General features: G+C 45.3%; 1 protein-coding gene across 25 annotated transcripts in view; it reads right to left on the bottom strand.

Moving 5' to 3' along the window:
- The window catches only part of LOC135920138 (uncharacterized), a 137,980-nt gene that overhangs the window by 40,150 nt on the left and 76,685 nt on the right, over window positions 1-21,145 (bottom strand). For 7 of the 25 annotated variants that reach the window (XM_070524204.1, XM_070524201.1, XM_070524205.1 and 4 more), the window contains exons 32-42: window positions 19,560-19,649; window positions 18,733-18,820; window positions 12,602-12,695; window positions 11,528-11,608; window positions 7,554-7,623; window positions 7,109-7,198; window positions 6,091-6,164; window positions 5,792-5,884; window positions 4,842-4,935; window positions 4,017-4,109; window positions 3,506-3,588 (exon numbers count right to left, since the gene is read on the bottom strand). The exons of 14 other annotated variants lie outside the window; for them this stretch is intronic. The gene's annotated coding sequence lies outside the window, so the exon portion shown is untranslated. The remainder of the gene's footprint in view (window positions 1-3,505; window positions 3,589-4,016; window positions 4,110-4,841; window positions 4,936-5,791; window positions 5,885-6,090; window positions 6,165-7,108; window positions 7,199-7,553; window positions 7,624-11,527; window positions 11,609-12,601; window positions 12,696-18,732; window positions 18,821-19,559; window positions 19,650-21,145) is intronic. 4 more of the 25 variants (XM_070524208.1, XM_070524199.1, XM_070524200.1 and 1 more) reach the window with 4 other exon arrangements.

The raw sequence follows: 21,145 nt of genomic DNA, 5'->3' as shown, positions 1-21,145 counted from the left end.
CCGTTCGTTGATTCTGGCAGAGGGCCTACGATATCGATTACTAGTCGCCGAAAAGGTTCGGATATGACTGGCACCAACTTCATCGGTGCCTTCCACTTGTCAGTGGATTTGCCGATTCTCTGGCAGGTGTCGCAAGAGCGCACGAATTGTTCGACATCCTTCCAACAATACGGCCAATAAAACTCCTGAGCCATTCTAGCCTTGGTCTTTTTCAAGCCAAGATGCCCTGCCCACGCATTTTCGTGCGCGAGTTCCAGTAACTGTCGGCGATATTTCCGAGGAATCAGAAGCTGTTCATATTTGCGACCCTGCTTATCTGTGTAGCGGCGGTACAATAAGCCAGATTCCTCGTAAAATGAAACCCTCTTTTTTTCCACTCCCAGTTTGACGCTCTTCATCAGATCGGCTATTGAACAATCTTCCTTTTGCTCGCGAATCAGAGTTTCTCTTTCAACTGCAGCCAGCTCCTGCCAGCTGGCGGAAACCGGAGCGAGTAGGGATCCTGCGTCGCCTAACTGCGGCGTCGTGTCCTTATCGCGGCTAGCACGGGACGCGTCACTCCCAGTCACTTCCAGGACACGCTCGACCAGGCCAGCCTCCGAGCTCTGCCTCTCCTGTGCCTGCTCGCCACTCAAGTTACCCTGATCAGTCCGTGTGCCGCACCGCTGTTCGCTCACCGACTCAAAGTCAAGTTCCCTCGACAGCTGGCGCGCTTTGGATCGCGTGAGGGCCATGTACGCCACGTCGGCAAAGAATGATTTGCCCTGATCCTTCAGCAGCTGCTCCGAGCTATTTGAGAAGAGGTAGGGAAAATGCTCCGGGAGGGCGGCAGACACAGCGGCTTCTGTGTTAAGTTTCCCAAACTCTCCTTCAATGGTAACCGTTGCGATCGGTAAACAGACACTCTCCTCCTCGGCCACTTGCCGTATCCAAGCGCACTCTCCCGTAAAATCACTCGAGGAGACGAAAGACGGGTGAACAACGTCCATAGTTGCTGCCGAGTCTCGAAGTGCTCGGCACTTCTTGCCGTTTACCTTAATTTCCCGCATATATGGCTCCAATAGTCGTATGTTTTTGTTAGTTTCCCGTATTGTCGCAAAAGCAATTTTCTCCGGGCAGCTCACTGCGATGTGCCCTTGCTTTTTGCAATTGTAGCAAGTTAACGGCTTCCGTTTTTCAAAAGAACGCGTCGTATCGTTTCGCTGCTTGGGACCATCGTTAGCATTCTGAGATGCATTCTGTCCTTCCCTTACAGTTTCTTTGGTAAGAGACTCATCTTTCCGAAACTCGCGACGCGTGATTTGCTTCCGTTCGTCGGACTTCCCGGAAAACACATCTCTTCTATCAGCTTTTTCTACGCGCACTGCCTTGCTGTGCAAGCTGCGGCGTGTGTAATACTCTTCCGCTAACTCTGCTGCCTTGTTTAGCTTAACCTCCTTTAGCCTATCTTGCAGCCAGAGCCGGACATCCTCATCAATGCAACGGTAGAACTGCTCCAACGCGATGCATTCGACAATTTTGTCGCGGTCGTCGTAAACCTCTTCGCCCTTCAGCCATTCCACCAGGTCGGCTTTTAGACGAAACGCGAAGTCAACATTCGACTCCTTACCCTTTTTTGCATACCGGAACCTCTGCCGGAAAGCTTCGGGCGACAATTTGTACTTCCGCAGTAGCGCTTCCTTCACATCACTGTAGCTCTCAAACGCCTCTTTCGATAAGCAAGTTATTACGTCTGATGCCTCCCCAGGAAGCAACGCTAACAGATTCTGTGCCCAAAGGGATCGCTCAATGCTATTCCGTTCGCACACGTGCTCAAATTTCACGAGGTATTTGGCCATATCCTCTCCGACGACAAAGGGTGGAAGTTGATCGCGTATTCTGGGAACATTAGAAGTGAGACTAGGCGCCGGCGAGTTATTTCGGATCTCCAACTCTTTCATTTTAAGCTCGTGCTCACGTCGCTCCCTCTCTCTCCTTTCCTCCTTTTCCTCCTCGCGAAGTTCCTTTTCTCTCCTTTCCTGCTTTTCCTCCTCGCGGCGTTCCTGTTCTCTCCTTTCCTCCCTTTCCCGTCGTTCATTTTCCTTCCTTTCCTGCTCGCAACGTTCCTTCTCCTCCCTTTCCCGACGTTCATTGATATCCGCCCAGGCCTCTGCGGCTTCCTCCGCCGTTACGTCCCCAGTCCTCATGACCTCAAGGATCGCATTCTTTCTTTTAGTTGAGCCCAACTCAATGCCCAACTCTTCACAAATTTCGAGAAGTTCCTTCACCTTGTACTTCTCCATCGTTCACACTGTCCTCCTGCTGTTTACCCTTTTTGAATATACCTGCCGTACGCTACTATAACACTACTAGTAAGACATATGCAAGTATTTCACACACTGCCCTGTTTACCCCCTCAGCATCCCCTGGTTTTCAAAACACTCTTACTAGGCTTGAAACACACAAGGTTATCACAATGCAACACCAAATCCTTCCCTAAGCTACTATAACCTGTGTCAGAGAAAGTCTGGTGTTTGAGGTAAACTTCAGGCACTCACCGCGCCGAGGTAGCTGATGCCGGTCAATCCCGTAGCTGCCATCCAGTGTTACGACACCCAACCGGTGCCACCAGTGTTACGAACTTCAACCGCTGCACCACGATAACGGCTTTGTGGTCCCGTAGCGCTCGTCACCCGTTTCGTGACAGAGCGTTGGTAGCGAAGACTCCGAGCCTGGCGTCGATGAGAATAACAAAAGGGACTTTATACATTATATACAGGTTATCATACAGGACATAAACGGATCGGCACTGGGGCCGAGAGCTCACACAAACGCGACTGTTCTCGCACGACGGCGCCCGGCGAAAACGCGTGACACATCTCACCCCAGTCGGGAGCGATACTCTCTCCCGGTGGGGTCGGCAGATCCTGTTTTCGAGCGGCGTGTCACTGCTTTTATAATCCCCGAGGCCCATTGTCACTCAAACGGCCCAATACAAAGTCAGCACACGACGGTCGTCCGAGGGGTCCAACCAGCGACCGCGCTGGCCACCCGGTTCAAAGTTCGCGCGCGCGGTGACCTCCAGGCAAGGGAGGTGCGGCGCCGGGCCGTCGGGCACACGCGGACACGTCAAAACACGCTGCTCCGCCGAGGCTTCTCCCGCACGAAGGCGCAGCATCTTGACTTGTGAAGGGAGAGTTATGGCGCTCGCAGGATAGATTCTGCATCTTGCAGATTCGGGATCCGGGCTTGTGGTAATGGCACAACACCGTTTACTGCCTCTAGCCACGTAAACATATTAATGCCGCTGTGGTAAAGCCAATCTTGACGAAAGTAAATAGGTATAGTATCTTCTGCATTGTTAAGACATTTCGTATAGTCTCTTTGTAACGCGCACCAATAATAACAAGTTATCGTGTCAATAAATAAATGATATCTATCGATGAATTTGTACTAATACTTAATGTAACGACTTCAACGTATCGGTGAATTAGGCAAGTCTGCAGGAAACTGCGTGAGCGCTTACGACGAAGTCGTCCTCGTGCAACGCTGGGATGTCAGCCAGCATGGCATGGTGTGACATGGAACAATCCCCAGAGCCCACGAGTGCTGCAGAGATCGAAAGCGAGATTAAGACAAAATGGCGAAAAAAAGAACCATCCCGTGTATCCCACATGACTGCATTCTGATTCGACTACACGAAAGGGATCTGAATGTACACTACTAGTTAGAAAAGTGGCAGGAGGCAAGCAGAGTGCTACGTTATCAAACATTCATGCACATGGCTTTGCGCATGCCATGCGCATGCGCATGCGCATGGCATTCATTCATGGCTGTTGTGGTTACCACGCAGTTCAGTGTGAAGCTCCCGCGCAGCTTTTGTTTAAGAGTTTGATGCAAGAGCACGTCCACACCCCTTGTGCGTAACCAAGTGCAAGAGTCTTCAACGGGAGAGTAATGAAAGTTCTGGCAATGCAACAGCTTGTTGTCGTGCACTGACTATTTGGTTAACAAGCAGAGCGGAGAAAGAAGCTCACCACCCCACGCCGAATTTCACATCCCACCGGGGAGGAACCACGAGTCACATCGAGAACGGCGCTTGCATTTTGTGAAGGCTGTGATGGATACTCCTGGAATAATGGCAACACGGCAAGGCACACGCTAAATACTGCAGCTAATAGTGGTTTGGTAAGTTTAATATCTTTAGCATTGATTTTGTTACGCTCGGACGTTCGAATACCTGATAACTTGAATAACTTGAACCAAAAACCAAGGAAAAAGTGGTTAGCCGGAGCTGATCGAAACTTACGGCATATGGTTTGCCATCATGTGGCGCTCCTTATATCAACTTTAGGGCCAAGTGGTTTTCTTAGCGTTGTAGAGGGGATTCAGAGACGACCGATCCAACTTTTTGTGGCAACGTAAATGCAGCATAGCATGGGCGTAGGCCAGTTGGTTATTCATGATTTTGGGAAATTCACACGAACGTATGAACATCATGCACATTTCGTGATCTATGCTCTGATGGCGCATCTAAGGAAGATATGCTGTATGTTGACAACGTCGGGTAAAATCGCGGTAAACGCTAAGTATATAGCATCGAATGCACACCGAAAACTGGCTTGGAAAGCGCGACTGCACTTTGATGGGCAACGCGATACGTCGTTACGTATAGTGATCACGTCATGGCGGAACGCGACTTTGTCCAATGCAACGAAGTGCTAAATATGTACTGGGCAAAATACCTTGAAACCGAGTTGGGTAAAGGTGTCAGTTTTCCGTTTATTTAAAGGCTGTTTAACCGTTTGTTTTTCGTAATTTTGATTTAGGCCGCTATACGTGAATTCGACGTCTGCTCTTACCGCGTACATTAGGGCCAGCTGCCGGCATGTGGACCCTCGTACGACACCTTAGGACCGTGTCACGTGACGGCCGTGGATGCCAGAGTAGGCCGCGCTGCAAAACGTAAGCAGGGGAGAGAGGAAGGGTTAGCTCCGAGCCAACTGATATTCTGCCTGTTCAAATACATGTAAAAGGCAATAAGCCTTTTATGAGATAGCTGCGGGACTTATTTGTATGAAATTCCGTGGACTTTGAGAGACGTTATATTCTTGGGGCCTTTTGATAGCAACCAAACCTTCACAACGGTCACTCCTGATAAGCGCCTTACGCTCGGGGAGTAAAAGAATATTCAGTATACACAATCTGGAGGACAGGACGGCTACATCCCCGTGGACCAGTTGCTGATAGCATTGCGACGTGATTGGCCCATATTGTCCTCCTGGAAGACACCCACGGTAGGCCCTGCTTCAGGAACCCGTGTCTGCTGAGCTCACCGAGTGATGTAAATATCGCAGGATCACTTTGTGTCCTAGCTGATTGGTCGGTGTTACCACGTGAGCAAGAACTCGACGGAAATTTGCAAGCACAGGATGTGGTGAGGTGAGACCCCAAGACAGAATTTTCTCCATCACGGAGTACAATCACGCTGTAATTTCTCTGAAGTACATTTCTTACGCCTGGAAACAAATTTGTGAAGCCTCCTCTCTGCCCTCTGTGAAACTTCCCCTCTGCCACCCACGTTTAATAACAGAGATAGCGTGGCTGTTGTGGTTACCACGCAGTTCAGTGTAAAGCTCCCGCGAAGCTTTTATTTAAGAGTTTGATTTAGGAGCACGTCCACTCCCCTTGTGCGTAACCAAGTGCAAGACTGTTCAACGGGAGAGTAATGAAAGTTCTGGCACAGCCAACAGCTTGTTGTCGTGCACTGACTATTTGATTAACAAGCAGAGCAGAGAATAAAAAAGCTCACCACGCGAAGCGAAATTCCTCTTCGCGCCGGGGAGGAAGCACGAGTCACATCGAGAAGGGCGCTTGCCTTTTGAGAATCATATGAAGGACACTCCTGAAATAATGGCAACACAGCAAGGCACATGCTAAATACTGCTTGTCGAGTCATATCCGCGGGAGACTGCAGCTAATAGTGGTTTGATAAGTTTATTATTTTTAGCATTGATATTGTTACGCTTGGGTGTTCGAATACCTATAAAGGAGCGCATTTGATGAGATTAAAATACAGGTTGGTTCACGTAACTTCAACCCAGGACTCACATGGCTAGAGCAGTGTGGCTTTGCGCTCTCCGCGGTGTGCTTCTACAGGGCATGAACCGGGGGAATCCGACTGCCTAAATAAAAAAAAAGAGCATTGCGTTGGTCGTTGATCATGCTGACGCATTGTGATTTCTGCCCAGTGCTCTAAATGTCAACGTCCCTCTACCTTTCTGTCTCCCCGTACCCCTTCCCCAGTGCAGGGTACGTAGCAAAGTGAATATCTATAAACAAAAGTGGTTAGCCGCAGCTGATCGAAACCAAAGGCATATGGTTTGCCGTCATGTGGCACTCATCAGAGGTTATTTGTTTATATTCCGCTTAATTAGTCAATTAACTAAGATTAATTATAGAAACATTTTTATATTAACTTAAGAGCCGATTGTGTTTTGTTGCGTTGTAGAGGAGATTCAGAGATGACCGATACAACTTTTCGTGGCAGCGTAAACGCAGCATAGCAGAGCGTAGGTGTAGGCCAGTTGGTCATTCCATGATTTTGGGAAATTACCGTAAGAAAACACGAGACTTGAAGAAAGGGACAACACGAAGTGGTCTTGATGCGCAGTTAAATTTTTTCGGCGTTTAAGGAAAGCCCGCGAAACACGAAATATAGCCACGTGACTGCATTCATGCGCTATCGTATCGCAGGGTTCTCAACGAACGTGGCGAAGTGAGTGGTCACGGCTCTGGGCGTCGGCTTGGCAGTGAGTCAGCATCTTTGGCAGTAACTCAGCATCTTTGGCCGTGGCACACGGCAAGTAAACGCCGTCATCCCCGATAAGCGATAGGCTGGACGAGCGGTCGAGAGCGCTGCATAAGTTCTCGAATGTCAACGTGTGTCCTAAAGTTACATCAGTCGTCAGCATAACGGCGAAATTGGTTGATGTACACCATTCAGTTCATTTCTCAAGTGAAACCCCTGCTAGTAATCCGGTTCAAGAGTAGAATTGCGCAACCTGCCATGGTCCATCTTTTTCAAGAATATTTCAGACATCCTATAGAACCAGCTGTATCAGCTTACCTCGAAGTTCCTGAAATGAAAACTTGACCACCAGTGGCGTTTCCCCCGATCGTTTCGAAGGGTCACGACATCCGAAACTGCGCAGAATTCCTGCATTAATGGACAGACAAGCGACATCGACATGAGCATAAGGCTCGGGTATCATCATATTGCTTTCAGCTACAGGAATCTGTTTCCAAGAAAAAGAAACATACTCTAAATTGCCCACGTATAACTTCCCCAACCTTGTTTTCTAATTGAAAATTTCGAACCTCTGTGAACATCATAAAGTGAATTCGGAGCGTATACATTGGAACACATTGCCACAAGATGTTCGTAGATTGCCATTAACAGATCTTTTGTCTGCAATTGTTATGTAATGTTATGCTCACGCAAGAAAATGAATGCTAGTAACAGGTTTTACGGTTTCGGAGGGAACGCACGGCCTAAGAACGTACGAACTTACGACGTTCGTAAATGTTCGGCGATCGCACTGCTGGCGGTACGACATGGAAGCATCCGAACAGCCCATGCTCCTGCAGAAAACGACAGCGGGAATCAAACAAAAGCACATGAAAAAAGAAGAAACGGTACACGCATCTTAAGCGATGGTTATGTCCGACAAACGCACAAGCAAATTTATAAACGTTAAGCGCGCTATTCAGTTCACATAAACATATGAACATTCTTCCAGGTCGTGAATCAAAAGTCATATTCGAAACTCGTAAATAATACATATACAAAATACTTATACAAAATTCGCCAATTTTTTTATTTACTGCTTCTGAACGGCATGCTGTAAATGAAAAACTCGTAGAAAATTGAAAGAAATCGTAGAAATTGAAACGTAAATTTGTCATTATATTTGGCATGCCTTCAGCCAGGTTCTTATCTCCAGGTCTGTGTTCTTATAACAAAAAAATAAAGGAATGTACGCTATTTAATTCGCATATACGCCTGACGCTTATCTTAGTTCATCCATTGTAGACCAAATTAGTAACCATTCATGTATCGACGAGTGGGGCCATGTTGATGCATCCTTACTGATGAAATGCATCATCATGATGGCATCCCTGCTGCCACGCAGATGCCATTAAGAGGAAGCTTTGGTTCGGGTGTGCTCCTATCTGAATGCATGTAAAAGGATAATTCGTTTTCTGTCGGAAACCACTGCACCAGATTTTGCGAAGTATGTTGCGTTTAAAGGAAAAACTTAAAATGTCGTGACTGTTGGTTTTGAATTTTTATTTAGGTCGGCAATTTTTTATTAAAGAGTTCAAATATCCAAAACTTTCAGGAAACGAAACTATGAAGTTTACAACTCAGTAACACAACGATGGAAAGTGACATCAGAATTATGTGAATTGCAACTAATAGTACCTCTAAAGCGGGCAAAATTGCTATGTTACGCATGAATCTAAAGAAAATTTAGTAATATGGAAATACAGCGTTTGCATAACCCTTGTATACAACGTAACAAATTCACGTAACATATAAATCGACATATCAAATTTGTCCGATTTCAGTGGTCTAGCGTACACAGAACTGCGATATCTGTTCTTGATTCAGAGCTATTAATTTGTAAATTTTGTGGTTCCGTGTCTTTTTCAAACTTTCTGATTTCGAAAATCTTTTTAACATTCAGGCCCTAATTCAATATTCCGCATCCAGCAGTCATTAGAATTTAACTTTCTCCCTCAAATGCAACAGATTTCATTAATATCGGTGCAGGTGTTCTCGGAAAAATGTTTTTTGCGTTTTACATATATTTGAATAGGCCGCGTCGGAGTTTGGCCGGAGCTAAAGCTGCGAATACTTAAAATGGAGAAGCGTTGGTTGTAGCTCTTTCCAGACATGAAGCTCTTATATTTAGTGCAGAAAGTCACGGTTACTTTTATTTTGCGCTAGAGTTCTGCTCACGCCTCGAATTCTGTGTTGTGGTTGGCTAAATATTCAGTTAAGTCTGGCGTCATGTCCCATGTGCTTTTTTACCTTGGTCCAGATTTTAGTTTGAGCTACGTAAATAAATCTCACACCTACAGTATCTCCGGGCGGTAAACACTCCCCTGTGTTTTGTATGACCGTTTATTTTTGTTCTTTTTATTAGGATTGCCGAGTTTGTGATATCATAGTTGAAATCAAGAAAAATAATCGGGCATGGGCAGGACACGTAGTGAAGAGGGGAGATAACCGATGGTCATTAAGAGTAACGGAATGGATTCCAAGGGAAGGGAAGCGTAGCAGAGGGCGGCAGAAAGTTAGGTGGGCGGATGAGGTTAAGAAGTTTGCAGGGACAACATGGCCACAATTAGCACATGACCGGGGTTGTTGGAGAAGTATGGGAGAGGCCTTTGCCCTGCAGTGGGCGTAATCATGAGGATGATGATGATGATGATGATGATGATGATGATGATGATGATGATTAGGATTGCACTGAAGGTGGCAATGAGCTTTCTAGTAGTCTCTTCGTAATTGACAAATACAGATAAGATATTTTTTTCCTTCTTTTTTTGCCTTTAGAATGTTCAGCTGTGTTTGGTGTGTCACCATCGCTACAATGAGACACTGACGTGGGACACCCGTCATACATTGCGGAAACGTCCGCTGTTATTACTTCCATTTCATGACATCTAATCAGGCCTTGCGCTGTAGGGGGCGTTTCCGGAAGTGAGGCCGATTTTCCCATTACCGCGGAAAGTACAAGAATGAAGGGAATTTTTCGAAATTGCTTTTACCATGGATGCGTACAATGTGAATCCGCGTAGTGATTTGAGATGTCATCGCAATTAGAGCCGCTTTTAGGCCGGAAGAGGTAATCGAGAGAATCCCTCATCGACTTAAGATATCATACGGTCTACCGATGGCGAGGAGATCACATCTCGTGGAACATTTTTCCCATTAAGTTACACTAAGTCGGCGGAACACGTGTTTAGGATTTTCCACTTTGAGAAACCTAACTAAAACAACATTTTGAGAAACAGTAAGAGTGGCGATAAGGAAGGAAGGGCTGGCGACCAAGGACATTTGTTTCCGACTTCGGGTTCTGCTTTGCAAGTGGAATGCGTTTTTTTTTTTCAAATTTGTTCCACTTCGTTTAACTTATCTAGAAGTAGTCAGACTACAACAGTAAATTTAGGAATATGCGTATGCCAAAGGTATGAAGGCGCGTACAACAGTTTATTCTTGTTTTCCTGGTTGAAATAGGCCTGAATTTCTTACGATTGCTCGTCTGGCATTTGGGTTCAATTGAGCGATTTATGGGTTAACAGTTACCTCACTTTCATAATAAGTTATGTTGGCTTACGTGCCGAAACCTCGACCTGATAATGAGGCACGCAGTAGAGAGAGTCCGGAAATTTGGACCACCTGTGTTCAAATCTGCACCTAATTCTAAGTACACGGGTGTCATACAGTCATATGCATGCATCTGCGATAAAGATAATTGCGACGAAACCAAATGCTAATGAGCTTGCCTGACAATAATTCAACAAAATATGTCGATAACAGTTGTACTAATAACCTAACGACTTCATCATATCGGTAAATTAAGCAACACTCTAGGAAACTGCGCTGAGAGCTTAGCACGAAGATGACCCCGTATAGTGCTGGGCTGTAACCCAGCATGCCGTGGTGTGACATGGAACAATCCCGACAGCCCAGGTGTGCTGCAGAGATCGAAAAAGGGATTAAGAGGAAGCTTCAGCTCGGGTGCTTCTATCTAAGTATACGTAAAAGGGGAATTCCGTTTTTCTCGGCAACCACTGCACCAAATCTGACGAGGTTTGTTGCGTTTGAAAGAAAAACCTAACATCTAGTGACTGTTTATTTCGAATTCTTAAATGAAGTCGTCAATTTTTTTATTAAAAATGGGCAAAATCGAAAATTTTAGACGGATGTGCTACACTTCGCTTAGCCTATCTGCAAGTCAATAGTCTAAAACAGTGACTTTGCTCATGGGTGTATGCCAAATGCGTGACCGGGCGTACGGTGGTCCTTTCTGGATTTCGCGGTAGAAATCGGCGAGAATTTATTACCCTGCAGAAATTGTACAACAGCATGCGATTGCTCCTTGTCCAGAACTGGTTATGGACACCTGGGATGAAGGTTTAGGTCTTGCATTAGGGTTCACTGGTCCGACTTGGGGTTTAACAATTATTCTCTCAATCTTATAATCAGTACTTCTCTGTTTACTATCTATAGTCTTATTAAGCATAGGAACGCGTCTGTCGTAAAGGCAATCGCGATGAAATCATGTAATTGTAGCATTTTCTATATTAAGACACTTCGATGAAGCTTTTCGTAACGCCCTGTAAATATAACAAATCTTCGCGGCAATAGCCGAATGATATATATTGATAACATTAGTGCTAATAGTTAACGTAACGACTTCATCGCATCAGTAACTTAGGCAACGCTGTTGGAAACAGACTGAGTGCTTACCAGAAAGTCTTAAGCGTGCTGTGCTGGGCAATCGCCTAGCCTGCCGGTGTGACACGAAATAATCCCGATGCTCCACGTGTGCTGCAGAGATCGAAAGTGAGATTAAGACAAAATGGTAGAACAGAGAAAAAAACAAACCGTCCCGCGTGCGCTAACCTATTGCCTTCTATTCGACTACACGAAAGGAATCTATACATGCATCGCCAGTTAGACAAATCCCAGATGACCAGCAGAGTGCCATGTTACCAGATGGTGATGTACAGTCAACAGCAAAAGTTTACGGGATGCGGTTTCCCCTTAAAATGTGAATTCCTGCACTGTTAAGGCATGACACTTTGTATTTAATAAATCACTGTGTAGGTGGGGAAGGCTACTGCACGCTGGAACATTTAATTGGAGACTGTGTGACCACGCTTCGCGAGGATTCAGATTCTTGGCAGATCCTGTGTCCCGTAAACTTTTGCGGTTGACTGTACATGCACGATGTTTAATTGACAACCGTAAGAACATCGTGCACATTTCATTGTCTGTTCCCTCGTACTCGCAAGAACAGTAGCTTCTTGCGAGTACGGTACGAAGGCGCTGACAGACCAATGAGCGAGGCCGAAGTAATCGATAACTGGAAGCACAGGGACGCCGAGCACAGGGGGGGCCCGCCGTGGTTGCTCAGTGGCTACGGTGTTGGGCTGCTGAGCACGAGGCCGCGGGATCGAATCCCGGCCATGACGGCCGCATTTCGATGGGGGCGACATGCAAAAACACCCGTGTACTTAGATTCAGGTGCACGTTAAAGAACCCCAGGTGGTCGAAATTTCCGGAGCCCTCCACTACGGCGTGCCTCATAATCAGAAAGTGGTTTTGGCACGTAAAACCCCATAATTAAATTAATTAACATCACTGTAAACGCTGAGTACAAGTAGCGCCGAGCACCGAGAAGGCGTTTCACCTGGAAGCGCGAATGCGCATGCGCAAGACTGGCTTGTAGCGCATGCGCAGTTTTCTGTTTTTTTTTAAAGGCGAGTTAACTATTAGTTTTTGAATTCTGAGTAAGGTGAATTCGAGGTCTGCTCTTACCGCATACATTAGGGGACAGCTACCGGCGTACGGGCCATCGTACGACGTCGGAGGCCCGGCTTTGCGAGGGTCGTGGATGCCACAGTAGACCGTGCTGCAAACCGTAACCGGGAGAGAGAAGCTTTAGCTCGGGGCAACTGGGATTCCCCATGATCATTTCATTTCATTTCATTTATTGTACCCTCAGGGCCGAAGCATTACAGAGGGGAGTGGCAAAAAGAAAAACATTTCTGTGAAAAGATACTTATACATGGAGTTATATAATGTAACAATGCAAATACAAATACTCTAATTAACAAATCAAAATAATACAGATCACCAAACTAGAAAATATACATGTAAGAGGCATATACATGTAAGAGGCAGAAGTGATTTTACCAGAGAAACCGTGGACTAACTTGAATGTCATTTCTTGAACTTTAGAGAAAATGTTATTCTTGGGGAAACAACAACGAGCTCATGATTATATTTATTTATTTATTTATTTAAAAATACCTTACAGGCCTCAAATTGAGGCATTGAGTAAGGGGGGCAGTACATAGAAAATACATTGAATACAAGGCATCTATAAACCGTGTCTGTTTACAACCTACAACCAAAGTACAACTGAGATGAAAAAAGAATTATTTAGATCACGATTCACTAGGGAAAAGAAGAAACATAAAAAACATAATATAATAACAAGGAATAAATCACACAGATTTTTCAGTGAAGTCGTGTAATTAATAACAACAGTAATGATGAAAAACAGTGACATAAAAGTTACGGACGCGACATTCCAACGAAACGGTAAACATAGCGACATAACAGCAATAATGCGAAAATAAGCTGTAAATATAGTGCGAGTATAGAAAGCATTGTGCGACAAACGTAAAACTTCACTTTTCGTTAGTCATGTATTCAGTCAAGGCATCACGGAATGAATCGTAGTTAGATTGGCTTGCAATGCTGTCAGGGAGCGAATTCCATATTCTGATAGCACGAGGAAGAGCAGAGCAATGGAATGCCTTTGTAGACCCGTAAAGGCGGGCATAGCTGAAATGATTATGAAGCCTATGTGACGTGGAGTAGGGTCGTTTCAAGCATGCGGGTGTTCGAGTGGAATGAAGGAATTCGTGGAACAGTGTTAAAAGGGCAATGTCTCGGCGAGTGCTCAAGGATTGTAATGAAAGTTTAAGTTTTATTTGTGTAACACTAGACTGGTAGCTGTAATCGTTCATGATGAAGCGGCTTGCTCTATTCTGGATCCGTTCTAGCGTTTCAATTAGGTATTTCTGGTGAGGGGACCAAATGGGAGATGCATACTCGAGCTTGGGACGAACGAGAGTTAGGTAGGCTAGCTTGCGAACATTTGAAGGAACATTTCTTAAGTTGCGTCGCAAGTACCCCAACGATTGGGAGGCATTAGCTGAAATTGACGTGATATGGTCTGTCCAAGAAAGATTTGATGTGAATAGAACCCCTAGATACTTATATTGTGTAGCTGTTGTAACAGTGTAATTGTTAATATGGTAGGGATACTGTGAGGTTGCCGACTTCCGGGTAAAAGACATTACTTTGCATTTTGTGGTATTTAATGTCATTAGCCATTTATTGCACCAGTTATTGATTTGTTGAAGGTCTTGCTGAAGAATGAGATGATCATCTGAGTTTTTAATTGGGCGATAAATTATGCAGTCATCGGCGAATATTCTGATGGTGGAGGACAAATTTTGAGGTAAGTCGTTAATAAATATTAGAAAAAGCAAGGGACCGAGGACGCTACCCTGTGGTACACCAGAAGAAACGTCTGTTACGGAGGAAGAGTAGTTATTTGCAATAGTAAACTGCTGACGATTAGACAGGAAATTTCGGAGCCATGACAAGGTCAGACAGTCTAATTTAAGTGCGGAGAGTTTTGATATTAGGCGACAATGTGCTACACGGTCGAATGCCTTCGAAAAATCAAGGAACAAGCAATCAATTTGTAAGTTATAATTTAAGTTAGTGTGTAGGTCTGTTGTAAATTCAAATAATTGTGTATCGCACGAGAGGCCCTTCCTAAAGCCATGCTGATTATGAAAAAGGAAGTTGTTAGTCTCAAGATGCCTGTAAATATGCGAAGCGATAATGTGTTCAAGCAACTTGCAGGGAATGCATGTCAATGAAATGGGACGATAATTCTCACAGGAGTTCCTGTTGCCATTTTTAAATACAGGTATAACTTTCGCCATCTTCCAATCTGCGGGAAGGTGGCCTGTCGCAAGTGATTGTCTGAATATGTAAAAAAGAATTTTGCTAGATATTTCTACGGTATTCTTTAAAATCTTTGAGTTTATACCATCTATGCCACATGAAGAAGACATTTTAAGGTTATTTATGAGAGAAGAGAGGCCCTCCAAAGTGACTTCAATAGGTTCCATGTATTGGTAGCCTAATTCTGAAACAAAAGGTATATTTGAAGTGTTCTCTTGTGTAAATACAGAGCTGAAGAATGAATTAAAGACCTCCGAACATTCACTGGCTGGAATAGAAATATTGCTGCTGTTATGTAATGACAATTCATCTGATTCGTTCTTAGGCTTTATTATTTTCCAAAACTTGGCAGGATTGTTCTTAAGCAGCTCAGGAAGATCATTAGAAAAATATTTATCTTTAGCTTCGCCTAAAGCTGAGCAGTACGATTTCAGGTACGTTTTGTAATTCTGCCACGCTGCTGATGTGCGATCTCGATTAGCGATATTATACAAGCGTTTCTTCTTGTTCCTCATGCGATGAAGCTTTTTAGTAAACCAAGGGTGCAACTTATCGTTAGTTATATTAACGAGTGGAACATACTTGTCTACTAATGCGCACAGTGTATTTTTAAACATGAGCCAGTTTTCTTCAACGGATCTATTGTAAAATGATGGCCACATTGTGTTTTCGAAGAAAGTTTCAAATTCTGAGATTATTGTGTTATAATTGCCTTTATTGTAATCACGAATTTGTTTTGTCGTTTTGCCCGTAACCGGTGGCGTTGTGTTTATCGTTATTTGGAGCAAATGGTGGTCGCTGAAACCATCCAAATATTCTATGTGACCTATTGTTTCAGGTGCTGTACTAAGAATGAGGTCTAGAACATTGGCACCACGTGTGGGTTTCGTGACAGCTTGAAATAGATTAAAGTCTAACGACAAGTTGATGAATTCAGACGATATATGACAAGGAGATGATAAATTCGTCCAATCGATTAGTGGATAATTGAAATCCCCAAGAAGATAAATTAAATCAGCCGGGAAGAGTTCAATGGCTTTGTTGATTGTGTCGCGGAGAGCATTAATGAAAGAATTGTTAGAATCTTGTGCACGGTAACAATTACCTATTAGCATTCTAGAAGATGACATCGTGCAGGCCACCCAAACAATCTCGAGATCAGAATTAGTGTTGACTAAAAATGACGTAATGGTTTTCTTTACACCAATCAAGACACCACCTCCTCTTTTAATAGTGCGGTCACACCTATATATGTCGTACATGTTTGAAGATGAAAAGATTTCATTATTTGTTATTGCAGAATGCAGCCATGTCTCTGTGAAAGCGATAATGTCCGATTTGCTGTCTTCCAAGAAGGAAGAGATGACATCGCGCTTTGATAATATGCTTCGTATGTTGGCGTACGATAATGATAGCGAGGGTGAAGTCGAGGTTAGCTTTAGTACTTGGTGACTCTGTGCGCATGCTCCAAACCGTAGCTATCTATTCAGCGGGACAACTGCACTTGCAGAACCATCGTAGACATAAGTTCTCGATTCAATACGCAGCTTGTCCACTGAAAGCTTGAAAGCCTTATTCTGGGTTTTCGCAAATTCAATTAGCTTTTGTCTAGCACGTCGAGTTTCAGGTGAAAAATCTTCGCGAATGGAATATGACGTTCCCTTCAGTTTGTGTGCCGAAGAGAGAATGCGATCTTTGTCCTTAAAGACGGTCAGCTTGGCTATGATTGGTCTCCGTTTGTTCTCGCAGTATCTTCCCAACCGATGCACCCGCTCAAATTGTTGTTCACTTATTTTGATGCCCAGCTTATCCCCACAGAAGTCAATTATTTTTTGCTCCGACTTTATCCAGTCTTCTCTAGGGTTATCTTCCAAACCGAAGAAAAGCAGATTCGAGCGTCGCAGCCTATTCTCGGAGTCATTACAGCGTGCCTTAATAACCGCCACCTGCTCAGACACCACGCGTACGGCGTCGGAATCTGTCCCAGCTTTAATTGTGCAATTTAACTCCATTGCCTTTTCCAAAGACACAATCTTATCACTTAAGATTTTAATTTTGTCGTCAGCTTCCACTTGCTTCTCCCTGGCAGACTTCAAATCGGCTATCAGGGAAGCTTGACCCTCTTCAAGCCGGCGGATAGCATCTATAGCTTGGGCAAGTGAATCTGCTTCACCTTTTGTCATAGGGCCAGGATTAGATTCTATATCTCCCGAAAGCAACAGCAAAATAGCAGACAAGGAACGAAATTTGCAAGTAAACAGAGCCATCAAAAACTTCAAATTTTCAACAGACTGTGGTGGGCACGACACCGCCAACAAAGAGTAATTACTACTTCTAAAACAATGCGCAGCTTTCAGGTAACTAACCTGTAATAATAACCAGCGTGAGTGCGACATCTTGGATGCGATGTCGTGCCCGAAGTGGGAGCCAGCCAGCTGTCCTTTATATCCTGCCTCGGCCGCCGTGAACGCACGTGTAATCCCAGGTTGCCAGGTGGACCACTTGGATTCATCTGTAACTGGTGGGTGATGTGCTCAAGTTAGCAATCGTCGATGCGGATTGGCAGGCGGTAGCAGCAGGTCGGCAGGCGGTTGTCGATCCGGGCGAAGACGCATGGACGATACCATGAGCGTTATCGTAGCCTGTAATAATAACCAGCGTGAGTGCGACATCTTGGATGCGATGTCGTGCCCGAAGTGGGAGCCAGCCAGCTGTCCTTTATATCCTGCCTCGGCCGCCGTGAACGCACGTGTAATCCCAGGTTGCCAGGTGGACCACTTGGATTCATCTGTAACTGGTGGGTGATGTGCTGAAGTTAGCAATCGTCGATGCGGATTGGCAGGCGGTAGCAGCAGGTCGGCAGGCGGTTGTCGATCCGGGCGAAGACGCATGGACGATACCATGAGCGTTATCGTAGCCTGTAATAATAACCAGCGTGAGTGCGACATCTTGGATGCGATGTCGTGCCCGAAGTGGGAGCCAGCCAGCTGTCCTTTATATCCTGCCTCGGCCGCCGTGAACGCACGTGTAATCCCAGGTTGCCAGGTGGACCACTTGGATTCATCTGTAACTGGTGGGTGATGTGCTGAAGTTAGCCATCGTCGATGCGGATTGGCAGGCGGTAGCAGCAGGTCGGCAGGCGGTTGTCGATCCGGGCGAAGACGCATGGACGATACCATGAGCGTTATCGTAGCCTGTAATAATAACCAGCGTGAGTGCGACATCTTGGATGCGATGTCGTGCCCCTTAGTGTTACACTGAGGATTAAGTGAAGGACAGCACGTGGACGTACGTAGCGCGAACTAAAAAACTGTTTATTACTGTTAAAGAACGCGCTTATATGCAAGAAGACATGGCGCTGAGGGGGGGGGGGGGAGATATATTTGTATAGAAATTTGTTTCACGTCTTTCATTAGGGTTCAATGGTCCGACTAATTTTCCCAAAAATATTCCAAGTTTCATAACTAGCAATTATCCGTTCAATACCTCTAGCCATGTAGTCATATTCATGCCTCTGTGGTAAAGGCAGTCGTGACGAAAGAAAACAGTTATAGCATCTTCTGCATCGTTCAGACATTTTGCATAGTCTTTCTGTCGCACTCTAATACTAACAAATTTTCGTTGCAATAATTTAACAAAGTCTATCGATAAGATTTCCACGGCGGCCGCATTTAGATGGGAGCGAAATGCGAAATCACCCGTGTACTTAGATTTAGGTGCACGTTAAAGAACCCCAGGTGGTCGAAATTTCCGGAGTTCTCCACTACGGCGTGTCTCATAATCAGAGAGTGGTTTTGGCGCGTAAAACCCAATAAAATCTGTGCTAATAGTTAATGTAACAACTTCATCATACCGGTAAATTAGGCAAGGTGGCAGGAGACTGCGTGAGAGCTTACCATGAAGTTGACCACGCGCAATGCTGGGCTGTCGCGTCTGCCAGCATGCCGTGGTGTGACATGGAACAATCCCGACAGCCCACGTTGGCTGCAGAGATCGAAAGCGAGATTAAGACAAAATGGCAGAAAAGAGAAGAACTATCCCGTATATGCCAAATGACTGCATTTTGATTCGCCCACACGAAAGGGATATGCACATACACTACTAGTTAGCCAAAAGGCAGAAGGGAAGCACAGTGCCCGATTACCAAATAGTCACATACATGCAGGATGTTTAATTCACATAAACGTTTAAAGATCATTACATTTCACGACCTATGCCCTCATGCCGTATCTACGAAAAAATGTATATATGCAATGTCGTCTAGAAATACGGTTAACGCCAAGTATAAATCGAGCTCCGAGATGGAGTTTCACCTAGCAGCGCGAATACACAACGAAAACTGGCTTGGAACGCGTCGACCACGCCTTGATGGTCAACGCGATGCGTCGTTTATGCATACTGATGAAGTAACGGCGGAACATAACCACTGAAGTACTATAGCGCCAAACAGACGACACAAGAAGAAGAGACACGGACGAGCGCTCTTGTGTCGTCTGTTTGGCGCTATAGTACTTCAGTAATATGCACCAACTAGCTCAGCAAAAAGTTCTGCTGGAACATAACCACTTCCAATGCAAAGGAGTACTAGACATGTACTGGGCAAATATACCTTGAAACCAAGTTGGGTAAAAGCGGCAGGTTTGTTTTTAAAGTCTAGTGAACTATTAGTTTCTTTCTCATTCTAATTAAGATTGCTATAGGCGAACTCGACGTCTCCTCTTACCGCATACATTAGGGCCAGCTGCCGGCGTACGGTCCTTCGTACGACGGTGGTCGTCTGCGAGGATGGTCGTGGATGCCACAGTGGAGCGCGCTGCAAACCGTAACCACGAAAGAGGAAGCGTTAGCTCGGGGCCATCTGCAATTACGCCTGTTCAAATACACGTGAAACGCTGAAATCTTTGTATAACACAACCCCTGGACTAATGTAAATGAAATTTGTTGAAAAAATTATGTTTCTGAGGCTACAATTATAATGAGATCGCGCATCTGCCGCTAACGCTAGGGCGGCGCCACCATCGATGGATAGAAGCGACGCCGACGGCGTTGACGGGAAACTCCCGTCTTGACCTGGACCTGGTTGTACGTCGACTGTGGCGGTCCGGGTGGATTGCGGTCACGTGACGGCCGTGGATGCTACACTAATACGCGCTGTAAAACGTAGCGAAGAAAGCTGGTGCATGCTTAACAGGAAACACTAACAGGGCTGTTTGGGATTCCGCATACTAAATAAAATAAAATGAAATTCTGGGGCTTTACGTGCCAAATCCACGATTCGATTATGAGGCTGGCTGTAGTGGGGGACTCCGGAAATTGAGACCGAAAGTCAGCCAATACAAAACTCAAGAATGCTTCCTTGAGGAAACCGCTGGAGCGATGCGAATGAAATTATTGAACTTCAGCGGGAGAAAAGTAACATCCGAGTCCAAGCTTTTTCGAAAAGTCGACGCTTTTCGAGCACACTATCCCCGCTACTTATTTACCGGACTGCTTTTCCTCCTCATCGCATTTTGCGAAGCGAGACTTAGAAATCATCCCTTACCACAAATGTAATCTCCGTTTTCTTTTTGTCACTTCGTTCAATTGTACAACCGTGGCGGTTCTGATTCGGGACAAACAAGAACAATCATTTGCATATATTGCGCGCCTTCCCTTTCCTTTAAAGGTGCACCGCCTTGACATTCCGGTCACAAAAGGCCATGCGTGTTATCACGTGACTCGGCATTTTTCAAAGTCGCGCGCGCAGAGCTTTCAAGAAGGCAGGTGCAAGCGCGCCAGGCAGCAATCACTGTTTCGGAAAAAGATACACCCTCCCAAAAGGTGTATACTTCTGTAAGGTGTGTAGTGGACCATTGCCAGGAAGTTGAGTCATTTTACTGCCAAATGGGTGAGCTTACGCAACTTTTGCATAAAGGAGAGTAAGCTTGCTCAACGGGAGAGTAGCCCAAGAAGAAAAAGAAGTTACCGTGGCAGTGAGTTCGGTATTAAACTTTTGCGTCCCGGACTGTAAAATAATATACACCCTTAGAAGTGGATAAGGGTGCTCGAACCGATTTATTACTCCCATATTTACACCTGTTATAGGTGCATTTACACGTGTTCATACCCACCGTGGTTGCTCAGTGGCTATGGTGTTGGGCTGCTGAGCACGAGGTCGCGGGATCGAATCCCGGCCGCGGCGGCCGAATTTCGATGGGGGCGAAATGCGAAAACACCCGTGTACTTAGATTTAGGTGCACGTTAAAGAACCCCGAGCGGTCGAAATTTCCGGAGTCCTCCACTACGGCGCGCCTCATAATCAGAAAGTGG

Source organism: Dermacentor albipictus, chromosome 8, assembly GCF_038994185.2.
Source record: "Dermacentor albipictus isolate Rhodes 1998 colony chromosome 8, USDA_Dalb.pri_finalv2, whole genome shotgun sequence".
Classification (NCBI taxonomy): domain Eukaryota; kingdom Metazoa; phylum Arthropoda; class Arachnida; order Ixodida; family Ixodidae; genus Dermacentor; species Dermacentor albipictus.
The sequence above is the reverse complement of the archived record's forward strand: the minus strand, read 5'-3'. Positions and strand labels throughout refer to the sequence as shown.